Here is a 17,973-nt window from a genome sequence, read left to right on the forward strand (position 1 = left end):
ATTCAACTTCATTTTCCAGATTAAATGATGCACTTCCCTGACACATGTGTAAGGTTAAATGAGTGCCATGGAATTATGATTCTAAATATATTCTATGGTAATAAATAATAGTCACAAATATATGTAATTTGTGTATTCTCTAAAGTCGCATGAGCGCTAAGTCACATTCTCCCTTCTGAAGAATTTTTAGTCTAACAAAACCCAAACATCTGCAAACAAGACAAAGGATGGCTGATTAGGTCAAATTAGGTCTATGGTTTGCTAATTATTGGCCTTTTCCTGCAAAGTTCCAAATGCCTCTTGAGAAATCAATGGGAATGGAGATCACTCGGGAATTTCTTACTGCCTTTTAGGAACCACACCTAAAAAGAGCGGCAGGAGAGAGTTCTGGCTTTTTAATGAAGCCAAATCCCTTCTGATTTTTGAAATCAGATGTGTCCCAGCAAAGAGGCAGCTATTAAATATAAACTAGTTCCCTTTTAGTCACCTGTCTACTTGGTGTGATACTAACTTTGTATTTATAAAATGTATCTTCTCTCCATATGCTATTCTATTAACCTTCTCTCCATATGCTTTTATATTAACCCAAATATTCTTCCATCTCTGTAGCAAACACACTGAATATATTCTCTGCCTGTAGGGAAGATGAAAAAGAAATGTTGCCTATATATCAAAGTGCTTTTATAATTTCTCTCAGGCCATATTATGGAGAAATACAAAACTTGTGATGAGACCTCAGTTAGCCAGAGCTTTGAGCTGTATTTGCCTCAACCTTCTCCTTGAGTTCACTATCAAAAGAAATCCCAATTCCTTTAAAATGAACTCTCTGCCCAAGTTTTACTCCAGTAAAAAAGTTAGAATACTTAACATTTTAAATGGAGAAAACTCTAAGTGACCAAGGGAGCAAGAACAGAAATAGAAAGCAGTTATGAGCAATTCTCTGCTTCCAATTGCTTTCTTGCAAACGAGTATTTTCTTTCAGGTAATTTTTTGATATAGAAGATAGAGAAATAACTAAATATGATTGCCATTTCCAGCAGAAGGAACTGGTCAACAATGTCAATGAGAACAGAATTTATATGAAAAAGATCATAAAGTGAAGGGAATTCATTACATTAAGAATGGACAGAAAATAAAGACAAAATGACAAAAATAGATTTTAGAAACCCAGGTTTAAAAAAAAATAATAATCTTGAAAGTCAACCAAAAAGAAAAAAAAAAAAGAGAAAGCAGGAATTTAATTTAAAGGATGAAAGTACTAACTGCTTTATTGCAGAGGAAAGACAGAAAGTACAGAAAGAAGTTAATATTCAAAATTCAAAAAGAAAAGATTACATAGGAAGTTTAAATTAAGGATGGTTTATTAAACAGAAGTGCAGGAGGATTGTTTAAGTACCTAAGAAAATCAGAAATAACAAGATAACAATGACATGGAAGTAGAAAGGATTGTTGTCACTAGCAAGAAATCTTTCTGCAAATACATTTCTAAATAAGAACAGGGAAGAATTTGGTCTCTAAAATACCGAAGTGTCTAACACCTTTTTTTAAATCTTTTCATATGTCTTCACCTCAAATAATTCTTATAACCATATAAACATAAGAACATTAATTGCAGTAGTAAGGAAGCCAGATAAAAGACTATGAATTAGGCCAAGGAAAAGGAAGGCACAGTTAGAAAGCTCTTTTAGTTTAGAAAGCTCTTTTTAACTTTTTTTTTATGGATAGCTACAAAACAGGTTAACAAAATTTCAAATCTGTTGACATACTTTGTGTACTCCCAAATACACTGGAAGACTGGAAAAAGCAAACATGGTGCCTATCAAAATATAAAAGAATCATTATAGACCAGTTGGCTTCTATTTACAGAAAAATCCTGTAAAATGGAGTCAAACTATTCCTAATTACCTACAAGACAACATAGAGATGAGTAATAGCCTACTTGCAAGAACAACTTGCAAATCAGTCTAAGTTACTTCTGCAACATAGTAGCTAGTGTTGTGAGCATGGGAAAGGAAGACTGTAAATCAGTTATTTTGACTGATGTATGATTTCTTGGCTGTGTCTCGGATGTCTTTCTCATAAGCAACTTGACCAAATAAATGTAGCTGAGATGAAACACATGTATTTTTAAAGAAGGATGATTGAAAAACCATTCTTAGAGTGTAGTTACTGTAGACTGGCTATCAGAATGGAAAGATTTGCTGAATATAGCTCCGGAGAGATCTGTCCTAGGCCCTGCATATGGAACTATTCAATATTTTAATTAATAAAGTGGATGCTAAAATAAAAAAAATGAAATCCTCATGCCAAGCTTAGAGGTGTGTTTGAAAAAAAAATTAGGGTTCAGATTGATCTTGACAATTCTAGCAGATTGAGGGAGGTCATCCTCCCCCTCTACTCTGCCTTGGTGAGGCCGCACCTGGAGTACTGTGTCCAGTTCTGGGCTCCCCGGTTCAAGAAGGACAGGGAACTGCTGGAGAGGGTGCAGCAGAGAGCTACCAAGATGATGAGGGGACTGGAACACCTCTCTTATGAAGAAAGGCTGAGGGACTTGGGTCTTTTTAGGCTGGAAAAAAGATGGCTGAGGGGAGATCTTATCAACATAAATACTGAAAGGGTGGGTGTCAGGAGGATGGGGCCAGGCTCTTTTCAGTGGTGCCCAGCGACAGGACAAGAGGTAATGGGCACAAACCTGAGCATAGGAAGTTCCATCTCAACATGAGGAGGAACTTCTTTCCTTTGAGGGTGGCAGAGCACTGGCACAGGCTGCCCAGAGAGGTGGTGGAGTCTCCGTCTCTGGAGACATTCAAAACCCACCTGGACGCGTTCCTGTGCAACCTGCTCTGGGTGACCCTGCTCTGGCAGGGGGGTTGGACTAGATGATCTCCAGAGGTCCCTTCCAACCCCTACCATTCTGTAATTCTGTGAAACTGAAGACATACTGAGGTAGAAATAGGATGATATTAAGGTACACAAGTACAAGATATAGCTTATGGGCACAAAAGCAGAACACAATACCGTTGATTAGGGAGTAGCATTACAAGGTATAGGAGTTGCTGGGGTCCCAAGGCGAGAATAAGTCAACAAGGTCATACAGTTGAAATAAAGAGGACATACCTGTACACATAAAGACTAAAGTCTGGAGAATACATGAAGTAATCACTCTACCCTACTCAGCACTGGTTACACCGTGGTTGGAATACTTCATACAATTATTGAGCATCAAATTTTAACAAACATGTCATCTAACTGAAGAGGCTCTAGGGGAGAATTGAGAGACCATCATAACCCAACGATAATTTTGTCAATGTGAACTGTTTAGCTGGGAATTTTCCATACTACTTTTGCCAAATGCTGACATATGTAATAATTTCACCAATTGTATGCACAATAATATTTTTATGTGATTATATAACAGCTCTTCCCACTATTGCACAAGAACTAGACTACAGATGAAGCAGAACTATGCAGAAGGGAAACTTATACAGTCCTGTGCCATTTACTACAGAAGTTGGAAATGTGTAATACTTGGGGAAAAGAAAGCAACAGTTTTATGAAAAAAGAAGATAAATGTTGCTTTGGGGAATTGAGTTCTGGCTATGTATTGGAAAAATCTCTCTACTCAAGCATTTCACAGGTGATCGTTAATTGTATGTTCCTCATTTCCTGTGTTTTTAATTAAAGGCTGTGATTGTTTGGTTTGAATTTTTTAAACTGCAATTGAAATTATAGGAGCTGTGTTATATTTAAATAGAGTACTATACAATGCAACAATCTAGATATCTAGATATTCAAAATTGGCATCCGAAAACAGTGGATGTTTCTGTCTGTCCTGCCTCTGTGTCCAGATTCCCCATATGTCAAATAACTATTTTTCATATTATGAAGCTGCTGGGAAAAAATAAAATAAATCAGTGTTTGTGAAGCACTTGCATATTATAGTAAGGATCTCTATAGAAAACCTGTGGGGAATATTATCACTTCTGTCTTCAGTGTAGTAAAGATAACATGAGATCACATCAATATCTGTTCATTAGCTGTGCAATAAATGAGACTGAGCCCTGAAGGGAAGCTGTGCTCTAATATACACACAAAGGTCCAAAAGTGCAAGCAACCTTCACAGTAACATTTTATGACATCATATTGCACAGTCTAGTTCTCTAAAGCTGTTAACATGGCTTTTTATATGTGCTAGCAGCCCAGAAGGCCAACTGTATGGTGGGCTGCATCAAAAGAAGACTGGCCAGCAGGTCAAGGGAGGTGATTCTGTACCTCTACTCCGTTCTTGTGAGGCCTGCAAATGTGTCCTGCAAATCTAGTTTCTTTTTCATGGACTGTTTAAAATCTTTACATTTGAAAGTTGTGATACAGAAATATTAATGGACTTAGAAGGATGATTGGGTACTATAACCCAAACAAGGGCGAGAGAGAAGCATTTGCATGGTCAGTTTATTCAGTGCACTGCTAATTCTGGGCATGGACCAGATCATAAACAGTAATTAAACGTGTTCAGCAGTGGAGGAGAGAGTTTCATAAATCATTCTCTTCATTATACTTATCCAAATCCTACTTGAGCCTCATTTTATCTGCATGATCACTTTGTTTTTCCTCAAAGTACTGTCGTTGGCGTCAACTCTCATTACTATTATTTCCTCAGGTAAATTTGTATAAACACAGATCTGGACTCAACCAACCTCTGTTCAGACATGTCCAACATGATCTAGCACTTGTGATTCAACTAGAACACCACTCTATTTTAACCAGAGAAATAAACCGTAAAATATAGAAAAAAGCTGGGGAGGGGGTGGGTCATGTCATGGATTATATAAAGATCTCTTTGATAACCTTTCTACCAGAGAATTTGTCTCCTTTTACTGCCTCCAAAAAAATTACATTCCCATTTACCTAAAAGATACTATTTTTATGCTGCAGAGGTTTTCTGTTTCAGCTGATTTATTTTTTTTATTTCTAGAATAAATAAAACAAGCTATGTCTGGTTGTGGAAGATAATAGCTTTCTGGTTAACCTTCAACTACTGAGACATTATTTCCTAGACACTTTGAGGTGGTTTTTTTTATGACAAAGTTTTATCTTGAACCTCTTCCACAGTGATGCCCTTGATTTCAATTCATTAGTCATACATACAGTCATACCCCAATAAGTGTCTTGATATATGTCTATATTTTTAAATGCAAAAAAAGAAAAGATGACATTAGGATTTCTTTCAATTATCTTCATCTTTGAAAGTGAGCTAAGAATGGTAGAGAGAGTGTATCTCAAAGAGCCAGATTGTGAATCAATGGGGCTGCATTTTAAGGTAAAGAGGTGTATTATTTTTCACCATAACTTGAAACAGAAGAGGATCAAGTTCAACAATATTACTATATACCTATTTTGAGACACAGGAAGACAGAAGAAAGTCCATGGAGCACTGATGCTGCTCCAAAGCCTTCCCTCTGTCAAAGTTTCTGCCAGCACAAATAGGTGCTGCCCTGGGTGTAACAGATACTAACCCATTCCTTCCACATTCATCCCCAAAGTGACACAGAGAATTAGAAACATAGCATGAGTCTCCATCAACATAATACTTTAACTTGCAATATATACCTTAATCAATACATGAAAGCTACTGCCAAGAGAAAGCCTGAACTTATCAGCTTAGTGGAAGTCCATTGGCAATTCCATCTGGTTTATAGTAATTAATTTATAATAATTGAATCATCAAGCATTTTTTTGTGTTTAATAATTACCAAAACTGTGCATTAGATAGATCATGTATGTGACATATATATGATCTAAATATACATATATATACTTGAACATTTTAAACAAGAAAATTAGTATACCGTTTCAAGTATTTCTTGGTACGTCATTAAAAATATTCATTCAAATTTAGTGCTAGCAAAATGAAAATTCTCTTCCAATGTCTTATTTTTAACTGATGTGGAAATTAAGTGTTTTTGTATTGTGCTGTTATGCTATAAATTGTTGGTAACACTGATTGTCAATGAGATATATATCTCTTATTCAAGAAAGCATCTATAAAATAGTATTTCGTCCCTTTAGTTCTTTTCAACTTCTAGAAAAATACAGCCTGATGAAGACTTGAAGACCAAATAATTAAATTACAAAATAATTGTAGACAGTGTTGTCTTTCTAAAATGCTCTGTTTTCCAAGATAATTTTCTGTTATCCTCATTTTGTATATCGTGAAATGTACAATTGATTTCATAAGTGTTTACATTAAACAACCGTTATTGGAGTTTGGAACTGACAGGATGCTGAAAATACTTTTCGTGCAATTCAGTGATCTATTATTAATAGTTACTTAATAGAATAACTGTACTACTATTTTTAGCTTTGTTAATTTTCTGTTTTTCAACATATATGATAATGCTAACGCTGCCAACAATATACAATTTCATCTGAGAAGAGGAAAGTTGTACCTCCTGGTCTTTGAACCCTAGACCTTTGGCTGTTGTATTTCAAAAACAGAGATTTCATCCCTGCTCTAAATCAAACACAGTGTGTTGGCCACCACCATGCCAAGGCACGATCTCAGACATAATTGTCTAAAACCACTCCAACTTGTTAATGTACTTGGCTAAAATGCAGGAACTTGTAATTTCGTATTCAAAAGAATGTTATCTTAGTTTACCATTTATGCATTCACCCTAATTTTAACATGTTATTTTTCAGCCAATTTGTCTGTTTCAATATGAAAACATCTGAGGTACCCCAGTTATGTCATTGTCATTAACTTCCAGTGGTGGCCATCTTCATAAATCTTTGAGACTACTCATAGCAGAGAATTCTACGGATGTATGAGTAAGAATGGCAAAATCTGGTTCACTATCATTAGAAGAGTGTCAGCTGGAAGACTATAGACTTCTAATCACCTTTCCTATATAATGAGGAAAAGAAACAGACTATGCATTTCAAATTGAACTCCATTAGCTTAGAATCCATTTTTTCCTTTTTGTATTTTTAATTTTAAAGAAATTACCCTATTTCAAATTCTGAGTTGACCTGTATGGTACATAATGTTCTAAGTCTAAGTTATTGGAAACCATAGTCAGTAATGAAATAAATGATGTGAAGTTAATATCCAATTAGTTTAAATTAAACAGAAGTTGGAGACCAGAAAATACTTTATTAAGAATGGTGAGGAATTATGAAAATGGCTTAGAAATCACAGACCTAAACTACTACTTTGGATAACTTAGAGAATGTATTTCTACATGTTCTACTGCAATAATGTGTTCTGAATAAAGTGGGATTTCAAACTTGGAAAAACAGAGATGGAAGGCCAAGTATTGAATGTGTGAAAAATGTAGCAGGAATTATAAAGAAAAGAGACTGATTTAGGAAATAGAGGAATTGAATCTGATCCTCATCTCTCAGTTGAAATTAGACTGTATTTATGAGGTTGAGTTAGGCTTCAATTTAGGAACAAAATACTGAAATTTTGGGTCTTTTCCAGTTCCAATTTGCTTATTCCAGCAAATAAATATCTATTGTTATTTAAGTCACAGATACATGTTGCCCTTGGGTGTGCAAGAGGTTTGCACAGAGCTAGTACATATGATATAGGAGACATGAATCCTTGTGGATCTGCAGCTAAAAGCTCTACAAAGGATTTTATCTTAAATGGTGCTAGACATCTATGTAAGGACAGTTAATTGTATTTTAGATGACGACTTTAAGCTGAGTTCAAGCTTCTAGATGACTATTGTGCACCATGAACACCTATCACTCAAGTCAATGGGTCCTTTGCAGTATCGTAAGATCCCCAAAACATCCATAATGGGCTGGCAGTTATAACACAAAAGCAGTGGGAGATACCTGACCTTTTCAACAAGAGCAGGATACCAGGAAGCACATCCTACAATATGTCAAACAGCACTCAACACGTGAATCAAACTAAGTCAAGCCTCTAAAGTTTAGTAGATTTTCATTCAGTTGCAGTAGGATTACCTGTATGAGCTTGCCACCCAGCGCTAAGGAAATTTCTATAAACCTTTTTCCTGCAACTACACTTAGTTTGGAGAATTTATAGAATATGCTCCATAATAATTTCTATTGCATACATTGCTTTCCTTTTCTTCTATATGCTCTAAGTGTGTTAGTTCTGTGAGTTTTCATTACTCAGTTTTCCTAGAGAAAAGAATATTGATGATCAAATAGTATTAATATATGTTTTAGGAAAATAACCATTAATCTTAAATTCCTCAATCTTTCAGCATTTATGAAAATTTAATAAATACATGATAATTATCCAAAAATGTTTAAAATAAGTACCTGTGCTTAGCTCAGAACAAATTATTTGCAACAAACACATATACAAATATAATGTGAGGTTTTTTCCTTCTCTTTCATTGGCTTTTCCTTTATAATTAAATGCAAACTTGAAACCCTGGAGAATAGAAAAATGCAGCATTTTTAGCATTCATAGGAAATAAGAAAGAGGTGAATCATTGATTAACCTTAAAAAGGACTACACAAATGTGTTATTATAATCAGAAAACAGAACTGATTTGCCTACTTCATTTGAACCTCTTGGGTTTAGATAAATGCTGTCTTTGTCTTTTAATATTACATTAACAGAAGGAGTCCTTTTATTGGGAAAATATCAAAACTGATATAGCCTCTGATTTCTAATGGCAATTACTGTTGTTACAAAAATAATATTTATGGTGTGGAAAATATTGCATCCTATTCAATATGCATGGTTAAAAATGACTCATGTTAGCATATTTTAAGAAACTATGATTAATTACAGCATTTCAGTTGAAATTATGACCATTTGAGAGGGAGTATCATGTATGCAAAGGGTGGAAAGTTCTTAAAAGTCACTTTAAGTTGCAAGTAAATGCCTTAGTATTTGAACTATGGACAAATGAGATCACTGAATGCCGTGTTGGATAAATGTATGTAAATTAAATCCTTTTTCTCATACTGTATACATGGTCTGAACTACATCAGATTTACCATGTACAGTCATTCTGCCTTCTAAGCAACAAGTAGTCATTTTAAATAAAATATGAAGCAATTATTTTCCTCAAATCTACCCAAGCTGCAATAAATCTTCCCACTAAGCAGCTCCTTTCTTTTTTCTTTTTTTCATTTTTTTCTCCCTTTTTTTCCTTTGTAAGATATCTAGGCAAAAGATTGAAATTCATCACCATGACATGGATAGTGGAAAAAACTTTTCAACTTTTTTCAGATGATTCATGTCTTTTTGCAGCAAGTTTGGAACCATTGCAGATTTACCCTACAGTATCTCCTAGATGCAGGGAAGTCAAAGATGATCTGGTAAACATTTAGAGGTAGTGTAACTTTAGAAGAAATGTTCACAGAGGGTGGCTCTGGAAGGAATTTCAAGAGATTGTCTAGTTCATCCTCTTCAAGACAATACCGCCTATAGTTATACTGTTCTTCACAGATATTTAACTAATCTGTTCTCTAAGACCTCTGATAAATGAGACTCATTTAGGATTGTCATTTTATTAGAAACATAGGATTGTCAGGGTTGGAAGGGACCTTAAAGATCATCTAGTTCCAACCCCCCTGCCATGGGCAGGGACACCTCCCACTAGATCAGGTTGCTCAGAGACCCATCCAGACTGGCCTTAAAAACTTCCAGGGATGGAGCTTCCACCGTCTCTCTGGGCAACCTGTTCCAGTGTCTCACCACCCTCATGGTGAAGAACTTCTTCCTAACGCCCAGTCTGAATCATCCCATCTCTAGTTTTAATCCATTCCCTCTAGTCTTACCATTACCCGACATCCCAAAAAAGTCCCTCACCAGCTTTCTTGTAGGCCCCTTTAAGATACTGGTAGGCCACTATAAGGTCTCCTCGGAGCCTTCTTTTCTGCAGACGGAACAACCCCAGCTCTCTCAGTCTGTCCTCATAGGAGAGGTGCTCCAGCCCTCTGATCATCCTCATGGCCCTTCTCTGTACACGTTCCAGCATGTTCACATCTTTCTTGTAGTAGGGGCTCCAAATTTCAAAGGCAATTTCAAAGGCAAATATTTCAAAGGCAATTCCCTAGTCATAAACTAGTTACACCTGTGAATGAAGTTATAACTTTATTTCTTGCATTTAGTTTGATACTTTGAAATCTATACTGGCAATTGAATCATTAAGAGAAACACATGAAGATTAAGGAAATTCAAAATTCAGGAATTAAATGTTGGTAAATGATATGTGTTATGTCAGAAATTCTTCTGGCAGAAGAAGGAATTTGCGCTAAATTTGGATTCCTCTATTCTCTATTCTGTCTTCTCAAGAAAAGTGAGATGGAGAATTTTCTATTCTGGTGTTGAAAAATGGCATAAGTAGAATGAAATAGTTGGCACACAAGAACAAGCTATGGGCATCTCCCATTTCTCGCTAGGCTGGTCAGCTTTTAGAGCTTTCTTATATAAATTTAAATAGGGCCATTCAAGACCTGTTGTTTGGAAAATTGTCCTGCTTACTCATCTCTGCATTCAACCCCTTCATCTGTAGTGGAATTTATGCATATGGAACCATCTCAAGAGAGAAACGTTCTCAAAATGTAATTTCTCCTTTTCAAATTCCTGATTCATATAACAGGGGGAGGCAAAGTTCTCAGTGAGCTACAGAACTGACTGCATATTGCACAAGTAAGTTATATTTGTACCTCTTTTCCAGGAAGCAAAGAACCTGTCATTTTCCACATACTGGACAAATTTTCTGTATGCTTCGTAATTTAGTAGGAGTGAAACAAATTAGATCTGTAGAAATGTTTTTAAATTCTATAGCAATCAATCAATTGAGAAAACTAGAGAGTCATCCTGAGAATCAGCTTTTTTCTAGATACATTTTAAACCACACTGAGAAACATGTAACAGGAATTTCTCACGTGTCCTACTTTTTATATATGCACTCAGCATATATAGTTATATGTTAGAGGCATTTGAAAGAAAAGTCAAACTTCCAAATAGAGATTGCTTAGATTCTTAATGCTCCCTAACTCCTGTTTATGTCTGTTTATCTCTGCCAATATTTAGTTTGATTTCAATTCATAGAACTAATCGTGTATCAATGGATAAATATTGGTCTAAATATTCACAAGATTCAAACATTAGGGAATAAAATAACAATACTTGTAGTTTTGTTCCCAATGTTGAAATTTTACCAATAATTTTAGTTTTATTACTAAAACAGGCATAAACGTTAACATTGTTTGTCACAAAACAATAAAAAAATAATATGAAGCACACTTCTTTTTTGCATAGTAACAGTTTTAGACAACCTCTTTTTTTGTCCATCTTATATATTTGGAGTTTACTTATTTATAGTACACTCATTTGCATGGACTCTCAGTATGTAAAACATGTAATTAAATGATAAAATAAGTAGGTAAAAATAATTTATATACTAATGATAATATTTTATACACTGAAATTATAATTACGAAATTACCTAAATTAGATTGAAGTACAAAGATATGCCCAAAAGTGAAGATTGATAGCTGGGTTAGGAATATTTGTAGGGTGGGAAACGCAGTACCTCTGAAAAATGATCCTGAAAAAAATTAAGAATGATGGTTGATAGTCAGATGAACACTATCTCTTTATATGACAATGTGGCCAAGAATGTAGGCCAAAGCACAAAAGAAGTTCCAGCTAGGGTATCAAAAGTAAAAATCATTCTCAAAGTACATGACTTATAAGGAAGACCAAGAAGTTGTTTAGCACCTGGAAAAAATCCTGAGATTATTCAATTTTCATCAAATATTATAAATTACCACTGTGCCATCGTGTAACTCCTGTCTAAAAAGGAGACCACAAAGGGATCTTCACAGGGGTCACAGACCAGTGAGTATGACTTCCACCCCTGGTGAGATGACAGACTCAGTAATAAAGAATAAGACCACTGAGCAAATGCATAAACACATTTTGGTGCAAAAGAGTCATCGTGGCCTCTGTAAAGGGCCTCATTAGCATGCTGGAGTTATGAGGATGTCGATGAACATACGGATATAGGGTATCACATGGACAAGGATAAAAAAGAAATAAAAAAAGTCCAGTCAAGAAATATAAGTTGTCATGGGGTTGGAAGAAAAGCCCTTTTATAGACTAAAATCTGGAGAAAGGGCAGAAAGTATAGGGTATGTGTGAAAGACTGGAACTTTAAAATAATTGTTTCAAATCTTGCTTAAGCTTCTGCAAATCCATGGAAGGCTTGCAGGCTGATAAGAATCTTGCTTGTATCTATTTAGCACCTTCTGCAGACCATCCTCTTGCTTGCCAGTCATCACCCAAGATTGCCACCAGCTGAAGAGGGTGTGTTGCTCCCCCCCAGCTGGAGAGGGTGCATGCCTCTGGCTATCAGAGTGGCCAGACCCTGCCTAGCCTGGGGCCCACCCAAGCCTATGTTGTTAACTCCAAAATTGCTGAAGCCAAGCACTGCCCAAACAACAAGGGGGCAGGAAAAGCTTATATGGCAACCATGTAGAATGACAATTAGCTGGGCAAAGGCCACCATCACACTGATTGGTCAGCTATGGACCTACCTGGACTATAACTGGCATGGTGACCCACCACAATTTGGGAATTGGGACAGAGACCCCTGCCACCATCAACCATGGATCAACGGGATGCCGCTGAACTTCCAGAGGACCGCCGAGACATCGTTGGGCCTGTGGTGGTGACTATACTCTTGCTACGCTCCGTAATACTGCTTCTCTTTTCTGCCTTTCCTCTATTTCTGCCTTTACTCTATTGCTTGTCTCAGTGGCTTTTGCTGGGGAATAACAATAAATCTGCAGTGAGCGGCATCTGACCTCATTTGTGTCTTAATTTCACACTTGAAATCATTGCGAACCTCTCTCAGGCCCAATTTAGTTGGACAGGGAAGTAACAGTATGTTTCCATGGACACTTTTCAGCATGAGGAAGAGTCATCAGTGAGTCCTACAAGGACAATTTTTGAGGCCAGTTCTATATACCTTTTCTATCAGTGAACTGGAAAAGGGAGCAATCAATGAATATCCAAGTTCTAGGATGATACTAAGGTCTATAAGTATTCAGATGTCATGCCTAGGTTTAGGAACTCCAGAAGGACTTCATAAAAAGATCTGAATGGTCAAAGAGGTGGCAGAAGGGGTTCATCATGAATAGCTGTAAAGTAATGCGTGGAAAAATTGTATATGTCATCCATATGTAAAACTACACTTGGCACTGACAGTTACAATGTGAGAAAGAGATCTCGAGGTCATCATTGATTTCAAAGATTTATCATCATCATAATGTGCAGCAGCAGCTAAAAAAAAAAGATAAAAAGTGTTCAGCAGGAATAATAGTATGAGCAAGGCAGACGTCACCATTTTGCTGCTACCTGAAACTTGGCGATTTCACATCTTGAATAGAGAGAGGTGATTCTGTCCCCCTGCTTTGCTCTGGTGAGAATTCCCCTCGAGTACTGAATCCAGCTCTGGAGTCCTCAGTTGAGGAAACACATGGACCTGTTGGAGCGGGTCCAGAGGAGGGCCACAAAAATGATCAGAGGGCTGGAGCACCTCTGCTATGAAGACAGGCTGAGAGAGTTGGGGTTGTTCAGCCTGGAGAAGAAAAGGCTCTGGGGAGACCTCATTGTGGCCTTTCAGTTCTTAAAGGGGGCCTACAGGAAAGCTGAGGAGGGACTCTTTATGAGGGAGTGTAGTGACAGGTTGAGGGGTAACAGTTTTAAACTGAATTTTTATTCAGGTAGATTTATATTAGATATAAGGAAGAAATTCTTTACTCTGAGGGTGATGAGACACTGGAACAGGTTTGTCAGAGAGGCTGTGGATGCCCCATCTGTGGAATTGTTCAAGGCCAGGCTGGATGGAGCTCTGGACAACCTGGTCTAGTGGAAGGTGTCCCTGCCTGTGGCAGGGGGGTTGGAACTAGATGATCTTTAAGGTCTCTTCCAACCCAACCCATTCTGTGATTCTATGATTCTACACTTATATCCCATAAAAAGTATGAATTTATACAGCTTCATAGACACATTCATAGGTTTGAAAGTGGATGTTAAGAGGAAAATGTAAGAGGGTATTCTCTCATATCTTAATACAGCAGTTCTAGATGCTGGATCTGTTTGAGGAAAGGGACCTCCTTTTGCAGTAGGCCTGAATTAAATCATTTATTGGCACTTTTGGAGACAAAATGCTGGGTTAGACAAAACACTAGTTTGATCTATGAGAAAATTCTTTGTATTTTTCTTTTTTAAATAGAACTGCCTTAGTCGTTCTCGCTTCATGTTTCAGGTAATGTGTGCAGTTTGGATCTGTTCATCAGTTACATCACTGTGGATCAGAGCTGAGACAGAACTCCTGCCTTTCAAGCCTGAACTGCAAATGCATCACTGTAAACATCAACCTTGACCTTTATAATAGTGTTTAGCCTTTCCATTCTGTCCTGCAAAGCAAGAGTTGGTCAATCAGTATAAATCCTTACACAGGAAAGAAAACCTTAGTAAATGGACTCATCAAATTGGCATACAAAGATGTAGTAGCTGAAACTAGATGAAATCTGTCTCAGAAAAAAGAAATTATATTTAACACCTGTTGTCATTAGTCATCGAAACAAGAGCTATGGAGAATTTACCAGCTCTTCTTCTTGTTGGATATCTATTCCACAGCAGATATTCCAATGACAAGGATATTCCAATAAACTGTGTTGTACAGCAGACCAGATTAGAGCATCATTCTAGTCTTAAGCAAGATCTACAACCTCTAAATGTGTAAAAAAGCCAAAGTTCCTCGCATTCTTTGAAATGCATTAATAAACACAGGTACGTACCAGAAAATAGTATAGGTACACATACAGCCAGTATCAGATTTCCCCATTGAGATAATAGCAATTATTTAAGTTCTATTGGCAAACCGAAGTGTTTCAAATACCTGATAAGAACACAACTGTGGCGGGTTAACCCTGGTAGGCAGCTCAGCCCCACACAGTCACTTGCTGCCTTTCCACCAGTGGGATAGGGAGAGAATTGGAAGGTAAAAAGGAGAAAACTTAGTGGTTGAGATAAAGACAGTTTAGTCGATAAAGTGAAAAGCTGCCTGCACAAGCAAAGCGAAACAAGGAATTCATTCACTGCTTCCCATCAGCAGGGAGGTGTTCAGCCATCTCCAGGAAGGCAGGGCTCCATCCACGCATAACAGTGACTTGGGAAGCCAAATGCTGTCACTCCAAACATCCCCCCTTCCTTCTTCTTCCCCCAGTTTCTACTGCTGAGTGCGGCATCATATGTTATGGGATATTAGTTGGGGTCAGCTATCCCAGCTGCGTCCTCTCCCAACTGCTTGTGCACTCCCAGCCTACTGACTGGTGGGTGGTGTGAGAAGCAGAGATCACCTTGATGCTTTGTAAGCCCTGCTCAGCAACAGTTAAAACTTGGGTGTATTATCAACACTGTTTCAGTGACAAATCCAAAACATAACACCATATGAGTTACTATGAACAAAATTAACTCTATACCAGCCAAAACCAATACCATGCGGCACTGTTTCTGTCCTAAATAATCTATAACCTATACAGAAACTAATGCAAGTGAGCTTTGTGTGACAAAACAGAAAGATAGTTGGAGCAAACAAAAAAGAGTGTGCAAATGGGACAGAAAACATAAATATCAGTGTTTTCTAGGACAGAAAACATAAATGTCAGTGTTTTCTTTTTCTCTTAAATACCGAGTAATGAAGCAAAATTATAACCAGACATAGTTCAGTAAGAGTAAAAACACAAAAAGTTATTTAAAAAATAGTACTTTAATTTCCAAAACTGACCTTTCATGGAAGACAATATTGACATTAATGAACAGCATTGTGGAAAAGTAGGGTTTTTTTCTATTTTTCATTTTCTTCTAAATGCTTTTTTTCCTCATAATGTCTTTTATTTTGTTTGTTTGGTTTTATTTGGTTGGTTTTTTGTTTTCCTCAAGATAGAAATATCAGGAAAAATGATTTCATGTCAAGTATATAGAAAAATTATCAAACCAAGTGCTTTGTGACAACATTTTCAGCTGCTTCTCTTAATGTGTTCATACAAAATCTCTTTAGTTGCCAATTTTGCACAAAAAAAAGGACATTTGCACATGCACACTTCATGCTTGATTTTGCAGTTATCTTTTTGAAACACATTATGGTCTAATTTAAAATTCAGTAAAGTCAATGAGAGACTTTCCATTTGATTTCCATAAGATGATCAGAGACAAAAAGGAGGCCAGATGAAATTTTGTCCTGTGTAGTTTAGATGAATATTTGTGTTCTCTTCACAGTATTTCATGTGCATTTTGTGATAGTGTTAGAGGCCCAAAGTGTTCTCTATATTCTGAATGCTTTATCAGACCTACTAACCTGGAATTGCTCGAAATGAAGTGTCCTTTGGCAAAGGCAGTTTAAGAAATTACTTATCCAACACTCCTCTCTGCTCGTCCACAGTATTTAAAGGCAAGATGGAACATATAATAGAAATACCTTACTCTCTTCACCAAATTGAAGAGTAGTTTAAAGAGACTACCATATAGACAGACATTGTTGACACCTACCTTCTGGTAAAAATCCCTAACCATGAAATATAGTTATAAGTATCATTTGCAGATTTTTCCTATAATTGTATAGGATATCGTTTACTTTTTTCTTTGGAAAGTTGAGGTATCTTAGATTTTAATATAATCCTGTTGATTAGAAGGGTAAATTTTTCGTATCAGAAATTTCAAGACAGATTTTTTTTTTTTATGTCAAGTATATTTCAGCTAATTTTGTAAGGAATAGATGAGTTATTTAAATTCTGAGAGTTCCCTTTTACATTTCCTATTCTTTATTTTGTGGCGTTTGTTTTTGGGGGGCATTTTTTGTGGGTTTTTGGTTTTTGTTTTTTTTTTTTGTTGTTGTTGTTTTTTTTTTTTAATTGGAAGATGTTCAAGCTTTCTATTACTTTAATTTCTACTATATGTTTTATGGTTGTGCCTCCTCATCCAGCCACACATTTAAGCAGGCAGGCTAAAAAGGTTCCATTCTTTCCCTGTCTTCTGTATAATATGATGAATTCCTGACTTCTCAGCTCTCAAATTCAGATTGGGCTTCCCCAAATGTAATATGCAAGCACACATTCCCCTCTTTTTCATACCTAAAAAATTCAGGCAGTAAATGGCTTGGGCATCCCCAGTAGTAAACATAAAATTAAACTGTAAAGGCTTTCAGGCCTTCAGTTCTGATGCTTTCTGCGTTCTCATAGCGTAGTTGCTGCAAACACTACCAAGAAGGTAAACAATGAACTTCTTACTTAACTGCTGTATCTAAGTACTGAAGAGGAAAGCAGAAGACACTGCGTTTTCCCCTCAGTGTTGATATCGCTTCAGTTGAAGTAGACAATGTTCCTTAAATTGCAGGAGCTCAACTCTGTCCCAGCAACATATATCACCCAGGCTTCCCCTGATCTTCATATAGCCTGTCCCTGGCTTTGAATTCATCGTGAATTTCATTTCATTTGATTTGTTGATCTGAGGGTAAATTTTGATCTAAATGGGTCTGTGACCTCATAAATCCTGATTTTTACCCTCTTCTGTTATAGTTTGTGGATTTTAACTACTCTCATTGCTTTATGAGATTGCACTCTAACTTCTGCAGGCAAATCAACATCAAACGAACTTTGGTGATATACTATTTGGTTCCCATCGGATGGCATGAATTGTAATTTACAGACTCCAGATTGTAAAAGTTCTATTGCAATCAGCATTGCATAAAATACTTGAAGATTTGTATGAGGAAACTAAGTTTGTGAGTCTGCTTACCATAAAATGCTTTAAAAATTTCAAAAATGCTTTGAAAATGTTACTACATCAGCAGGCAACCAATACCAAAATACTGTAAAGTTGCTATTGGAAATAAAATCTCAAGTAGTAAAACCAGTCAATCAACATTCACCCATCAGAAAAAATAAAATTAAGCTTAA

Source organism: Chroicocephalus ridibundus, chromosome 3, assembly GCF_963924245.1.
Source record: "Chroicocephalus ridibundus chromosome 3, bChrRid1.1, whole genome shotgun sequence".
NCBI classification, from domain to species: Eukaryota; Metazoa; Chordata; class Aves; order Charadriiformes; family Laridae; genus Chroicocephalus; species Chroicocephalus ridibundus.